Genomic DNA, 8,006 nt, shown 5'->3' with positions numbered 1-8,006 from the left:
AGTACTGACTGTTTTCACAGGGTTCTATGAGGCAAGAGGCAAAGTCCATGCAGTTAGTCACATAGCTGTGTGTGGGAGGTGGGAGTCTGATTTGCTGGAGTGCCTCCCTGGAATGTCCTTCTGACACTGGCACCGGTCTATCTGGCGTCCTTGATATTGCTCTGGGATGACTGGGGTCTGGTGCCTCTGGGAGCCTTCTGCAAGAGAATTCCCTATATTTATTAGGCAACAAAATAAAGATTAAGGTTTGTGAACTTAGCTTCTAGTTATCTATAGTGCCTTAACCCCTCATAGAAAATTCTGTGATGCAGCCTTTACAAGAAATTATTGTAATTTAACCATGTACACTTTAACATTAACAACGTGCCTACCCACTGGTTATTTCATTTAGGGTTTTATAGGCCCCCTTTATGGATGAAGATACTGGTCAGACAGGTGAGTGATGTACCCAGGTCATCTAATCAAATAGAGAGCTGGGACTTGGGACAAGTAGGATGACTAATGAAACTCCCTCTTTAAACCCCAATCTCTTTCATTTGCTGTTTCTTGTGGGGTTTTTTTTTTTTTTTTTTTTTGCTTCTTTTAATAATACTAACATTTAACAGATACTGAGTTTAGTACTATTATTATTGCTATTTTTATAGTCAAGGAAACAGACTTAAACAGATGAGGTGACTTGCCTAGGGTTACATAGCCACCAGGAGGCAGGAGTTGGATTCACATGCAGGCCTATGAGGTTCAAGGCTCTGGCCACAATGCTCTTTTGTCCCTCTGGCTTATTGGTCTGGTTCCAGAAAACATTTGGATGGCATAATGAATAAGGTTTGAGGGAATTTCCCAAGATTGTTTGGTCCATGAGGTCTTCACTCAGCAATACACCCCTGATGCCTTGGGCCCATCTTACTATCCTAATCCCAGAGGGGCGGAGACTCTGAGACCCCGCATAGAAGCTGGAGCCTCAGTAAGCCATGGACATTAAGAAACTGATACATAAAACTGCCAAACTCCTTGATATTAACAAGTAGAACCAGATGACTAAATTATGCCACTATTAAAATTTAAAGATACAGTTTTATTTCTTGCTTTGGGGGGATTGATGTAAGCTTTTGGAAATGTATTTTTATGAGATTCAAACATATTTATTTTACATGCCCTTTAAAGAGGACCAGCACCATAAATAATAATAACTAACATTTAGTTCCTGCTACATGCCAGGCACTCTGCTAGGACATTAACATGGATTATTTCATTCCATCCTCACAATGTCAACTAGGTAAATGTAACCCAGGACTGCGGGCATGAGAAGAACCTCCACCCCTTAGTATGTTTGTAGAAGTGGCCTCAGCTGGGATTCTCAAACACTAAGATCCAGCAGCCTGCTCTGCCCCCACTGCAAGTTAGTGATTTATACACTCTGATCTTTAGATACCACGTCTGCAACATTCTACCATTAAACTGAATGACATAAAAACTTCTGGAGAGAAGAGGCTTACTTGAGCCATGCTTAGCATAGTGCTGGCCACAATTGGACTTCGTAAGTAGTACTATTATTGTTATTGAGACAAGGACCATATCTTCTGAAACGAAAATTAGTGTGTACAGTCTGACGAATGAGAGTTCTCCTAGGGACCATGGACAGAGTTTTGGAAATTGTAGCTTCACCGGAAACTGGGTTACAAAGTTTCAGTTTGGGTTGCTAGCTTGATTACCACTAGGAAATGAGACAGCACTGATTCTTTTTGTCTCTGACACTATTGGTTCACATTTTTCCAGGGCTCGCTGCTTGCCAGACTCTGTGCTAAGACTTTTACCTTTAGTCCCGTAACACCACTTCACAGATGGGGAACCAAACTGGGGCTTCAAGAGGTGAGCAATCTGCCCAAGATCTCACTGCTGGTAGGAGATTGAGTCAAGACTCAACAGTAGGCCCTGGCCGGTTAGGTCAGTGGTAGAGCGTCAGCCTGGCATGTGGATGTTCCAGGTTTGATTCCTGGCGAGGGCACACAGGAGAAGTGCCCATCTGCTTCTCCACCCTTCCCCCTCCCCCTTCTCTCTATCTCTCACTTCCCCTCCCACAGCCAAGGCTCCACTGTAGCAAGTTGGCCCAGGCACTGAGGATGGCACCATGGCCTTGCCTCAGGCACTAAAGTGACTCTGGTTGCAATGGAGCAACTGCCCCAGATGGGCAAAGCATCGCCCCCTGGTGGGCTTGCCAGGTGGATCCTGGTCGGGCACATGCGGGAGTCTTGTCTCTCTGTCTCCCCACCTCTCACTTTATATGATATAAATATAAAGACCCAACAGAGGTACTCTGAGCCAAGGTCCTCATTCTTACCACTCTGCTTTCCCTTCTCCAGCATACTGAGGACTTAGGCTTGAGAAGTACTATAGATCCAGAATAAGTCCAAGCCAGTCCCTGATCACTTGAAGGAGCAGTGTAATATCTGCTTCAGGTTCTTTATAACCAGTTATCTCATTCAATTCCCATGTTATCTTTATAAGGAGTGTATTACTATTGACTTCATTTGACAGATAAAGAAATTGAGCTCAGAGGTCACACAAGTTGCCTAAGATCAACCAGCCAATGTGTGGCAAAGCCAGGATGCAAACCCAGGCCTGTCCGACTTCAACGCCTTGGCTTTAAGCCAGGGTTCCTCACACTTGGTACTGCTGACATCTGGGACTGGTGGGACTGGACAATTCTTTGTTGTGGGAGTGGGCTGTTCTGTGCATTGTAAGATGTTTAACAGCATCTTTGACCACCATCCACTAGATGCCAGTAGCACTCCTCCCCAACTGTGACAACTGAAATGATCTCCAGGCATTGCCAAATGTTCCCTGCAGCAAAATTGCTCCTGGTTGAGAACTCTTGTTCCTGGCTGACGGGGCCACCTCTGATGCAAGGCTGGGGACTCAGGCAAGAAGAATTGAAAAGAAACTTTCATGATCTTTTAAGAATCTGAGGGCAGGTGTTCTGGGCTCTGTAATCCTGAAATCGGCCCCATTACACAGCGAGTATTGACTGCTGCCTGCTGAAAGGAGCCTAGGAAAGCCGCAGGGTTTTTTATCTGGGGACTGACCTGGCGTGCTCTCACCGGCAGGCCCCCAGTCATCAGTATCTCTCCTGCCCAGGGCTGAATTTGTCTGGAGGCCATTAAGGAAGCTGCCTGATGATTATCTCTTGGCTGGAATTTAGCTTCATTTCTAGTCTTTGGTTCTAAAGACCGAAGACTAATGGAACTAATGACCATTTGAGATTCAGATTCTGCACCAACTGGCTAGCGCCTTCTGGGGCAGACAGGAAGACAGGAAGCCCCGTCTAGTTCACTGCTTCCATCTCAACAAATGCCACCACCGCCCTGGGCGTTAGAGACCTGGGAATCATTGCCGATGCTTTCCTCTATCAACATTCAATTTCAAGCCATCATCAAGTCCTATTAATTTTGGACTCTAAATATGATTTGGATCCTGCAGTTCTGTCCATCTTCGCTTCCCAAGCCCAAGACACCACAGATTTTCAGTATCCTCTGAAAGGCACCCACTTCATTCACGCCTGCCTTCCCTTCTGTTTCACACTGTAGCTAGAGTAGCCTTTTTAAAATGTTAATGTGAATCCACCCACCCACCTACCCCTACATACACATTCCTACTCCTTTTTTAAAATCATTCAGTGACATTTTCTGCCTTTCCCCATCATTCTTTCTACTCCATACATATTGGCTTGTCTGTTCTCAAAAGTACCATGTTCCTTCCACCCCTGGGCCTTTGCATATGCTGTCCCCTTAGCCTGGGTGTTCCAACTATCCCTCTTTGCTTAGGTTACTCCACTTATCCTTAGGGAAAGTCTTCCCTGACCACTTCTCAACCAACCTGAGTGTGTGCCCAAATCTGTTATTATAGTAGCATTTCTTTCTCCTTCCTTTCTCTTATCTCAGCTTGCATATTTATTTTGGGGTTGCTTGTTTTAATTCCTCTTCCCCATGAAACTGTAAGCTCCACCATGGGAATAATGTGTCTATTTTTGCTCACCACTGGTGCATTATACATGCTCATTGAATGACTGAATGAGCTCATTTAATACAACAAGGCTGTGATAGTTTTTCCTGAGGCTAGTGCTCTTTGCCTCCCCTGACCTGCTGACCTGCTCTCATGGCATTAAAAGATGGAGAGCAATAGACTCTGAAAGATAGAGGGGCTTTGGAGTCTGGCTAAGAGGGTTCATAATCCCCCATCTGCCACTTCTTATCTGTGTGACATTAGGCAAGTTCCTTAACATCGTTATGTTTTAATTTTCTCTTCTGTAAAATGTCAGTAATAATAGTACCTGTCTCAGGGGGTGGTTGTAAGGTTCAAACAAGTGAGCTTCTATAATATGCGTTTATAAGGTTGACAGATAATAAATGCCCCATTAATCTTAGTTATTAATATTATTAATAGAAAAAGCATAGATTCTGGGATTAGATAAGTCTGGTTTTGTTTCATATTTACAAATTATTCCATGTGTGACTTTGGAGAGGTCATGTCATACCCCTGAGACTCAGTTTCCTCGTCTATTAAATTAGGATCTCAAGGCCTACTTCAGAGAGAGGACCATTGTAAGGGTTGGATAGGACAAGAGTGAAGCATTTAGCGCAGTGCCCAGTGCCTGGGGTTCCCTTCCTGATGGGCTGAATTGGCCCCTGTTGCCTTTTAGACAAGCAATTCCCTGAAGATAGGCTTCATGTCAGCCTTGTTTAGGGCTGTTATTCCCAGCCCTTCTGTACCTGGCACTTAATAGGTGCTCAATAAACAGTTCTTTACTAAATAAATGAACGAGTCAACAATGACAGGAACCATGCCTTGCTCATCTTTGTGTCCTTCTGAGACTAGTGTGATACCTAGCATCTAATTTTAATAAATGTTTGTGGATAGAATAAATAGGTTTCTAAAATAGCTTTCATTTCTGTGCCCAATCCCATTTGAGATTCTAAATTAAACTGAGAAAGATACTTAACTGACTCACTCTCTCTAAGCCTTAGTGGTTTTTTTTTTCCTTTTTGTGTTTTTCCGAAGCTGGAAACGGGGAGGCAGTCAGACAGACTCCCGCATGCGCCCAACTGGGATCCACCCAGCATGCCCACCAGGGGGTGATGCTCTGCCCATCTGGGGCGTTGTTCTGCCGCAACCAGAGCCATTCTAGCATCTGAGGCAGAGGCCACAGAGTCATCATCAGCGCCCGGGCCAACCTTGCTCCAATGGAGCCTTGGCTGCGGGAAGGGAAGAGAGAGACAGAGAGGAAGGAGAGGGGGAGGGGTGGAGAAGCAGATGGGCGCTTCTCCTGTGTGCCCTGGCCGGGAATCGAACCCGGGACTCCTGCACGCCAGGCCAATGCTCTACCACTGAGCCAACCAGCCAGGTTCAGCCTTAGTATTCTTATCTGTAAAATGAGGCTATTGAAAGTATCTACCTCATAAGGTTGTCCTAAAAGTAAATGAAGCAATATGTAATTGATACATAGAAAATGTTAGTTCACTATTATTTGCTTTCCTGAGTCTCAGTTTCCTCACCTGTGAAATGAGCATACACTTACTTATTCAGCCATTATTCAATAAACACAATGCCTGTGTAACAAGGCATTGTAGTTAAGGGCATTTAGAAAGATGAACGAGTCATGGTCCCTGCCATGAGGAACTTAGTGTCTGCTGTGGGACAACATATCAATTATAAAAATCAACTCTCCAGTGAGAAAAGAGCCATGGAATATGTAAGGTCTACGAGGAATGGAAGTATAGGGTGGGATGGACCACTAAAGTTTCAGTGAGCTTGCTGTGGAGATTATAAAGGTTATAGTATTAACAATTCAGTGTAATCACCAAGTGATGTTGGTTGGAAATGGAGCCCTCTGGCTCTGGGTTTTGTAGTCTGAGTCTGCGGAAGGCACGTTTGTCCTAATGCAGCCTTACATTCTACCCTGGTGCACCAGCATACCACAGACTGGTCCAGGTGCCACCATCACTGTGAGCATCCAGTTCAAACAGACATGTCCTTCTGAGACTCACCCTTGCCTTTCTCTCTTTCTCGTGTGTGCTACCTGCTCAGGGGGCTGAACAGTGATTACCCTACTTTGTGTGTGTGTGTGTGTGTGTGTGTGTGTGTGTGTGTGTGTGTGTGTGTGTGTCAGAGAGAGAGAGAGACAGATAGAGACAGACAGAATAGGGACAGACAGACAGGAAGGGAGAGAGATGAGAAGCATTAATTCTTTTTTTTTTTTTTTTTTTCATTTTTCTGAAGCTGGAAACGGGGAGAGACAGTCAGACAGACTCCTGCATGCGCCTGACCGGGATCCACCCGGCACGCCCACCAGGGGCGACCCTCTGCCCATCCTGGGCGTCACCATGTTGCGACCAGAGCCACTCTAGCGCCTGAGGCAGAGGCCACAGAGCCATCCCCAGCGCCCGGGCCATCTTTGCTCCAATGAAGCCTTGGCTGCGTGAGGGGAAGAGAGAGACAGAGAAGAAAGCGCGGTGGAGGGATGGAGAAGCAAATGGGCGCTTCTGTGTGCCCTGGCCGGGAATTGAACCCGGGTCCTCCGCACGCTAGGCCGACGCTCTACCGCTGAGCCAACCGGCCAGGGCCATTAATTCTTTATTGTAGCACCTTAGTTGTTCATTGATTGCTTTCTCATATGTGCCTTGACAGGGGGGCTACAGCAGAGTGAGTGACCCCTCGCTCAAGCCAGTGACCTTGGGCTCAAGCCAAAGACCTTGGGCTTCAAGCCAAGCACCTTTGGACTCAAGCCAGCGACCATGGGGCCATGTCTATGACCCCACGTTCAAGCCAGCAACCCCGTGCTCAAGCTGGTGAGCCCTTGCTCAAGCCGGTGAGCCCTTGCTCAAGCTGAATGAGCCTGCATCCCAGTCTGATGCTCTATCCACTGTGCCACCACCTGTTCAGGCTTATCCTACTACTTAAATGTGGAAAAATGTGGGGTGCCTTCAAGGAACGCTGGGCTTCTGCCTGGTTCTCCAGAGATACTTCTGCCATTTCCAGAGGTCAGACCCAGTGAGGAGATGCTTAGGCTTTGGGGATCAGAAGAGGTCCACCAAGTTTCTGGGCTCTTGTATCTAAGTGGATCACATCTTTGTCCCTGATGATTTCAGGAAGCTGAATACTCCAATCAAATTCATCAAAGACCAAAACATCTGAATTAGAACTTGTGGGGTTGGGAGGGACTGTTGAACCCAACCTCCAGATTATTTGCACTTATTACCAGACCAGCTTTTCATTTTCAGCTGAAAGGGATCTACATGCCAAGGGTATTTAAATATCAGGGGAGGGTCTGCTGTCCGTGGCCTGGCCAGAGGTACAAGGATGTCTGAGTTCCAACAACTCATACATAGCAGGCCCCAGGGAAGAAGCAAGATTTACGAGGTGAGAGCCTGCCTGGGCCGATTCTTCTGCCGGGAAAGGCCTCCCTGCAGTATTTTCTGTCTCGTCAACGCTGCATTTCATTTTAAATTGCAGCTGAAAGCAGATATTTTCCCTCTTGCCTATTACACCTCTTAATTTGTCTCTCCCTCTGCTGTTATTTGTCTCTATAAAGTGCTTTGCATGAAAGACCCACACAGCACAATGTTGCTCTGGCCTGGGTTAGGTTTAACAGAAAGGAAAGACACAGAGGGACTTAAGTCCAAGGAGGAAGGAGTGAGGGCCTTGAGGTCAAGACACTGGTGTCCTGGCAGTGTGTACACGTGCATATTTTTGGATGTTGTGGGTATGAGTGCTCATGTCAATATTCGTACTATATGTATATATCTATGTATGCTTTGGCAAAATCACTTGGTGTCCACACCTAAATTAAGTGCATGTTTGTGTGCAAGAACACCCCCAATCACAATCTCTGAGTGCATAGGTATCTATGCATAGGAACACACAAGTGCACATAAACACATGCAGGCATCGAGGTATGCGTGCCACATGTGTGGGGTCTTCTGTGCACATGACCAGGGTTCTCCTTTCTTGCCCTT

The sequence above is a fragment of the Saccopteryx bilineata genome, chromosome 3, assembly GCF_036850765.1.
Source record: "Saccopteryx bilineata isolate mSacBil1 chromosome 3, mSacBil1_pri_phased_curated, whole genome shotgun sequence".
Classification (NCBI taxonomy): Eukaryota; Metazoa; Chordata; class Mammalia; order Chiroptera; family Emballonuridae; genus Saccopteryx; species Saccopteryx bilineata.
This window is presented reverse-complemented; position numbering follows the sequence as displayed.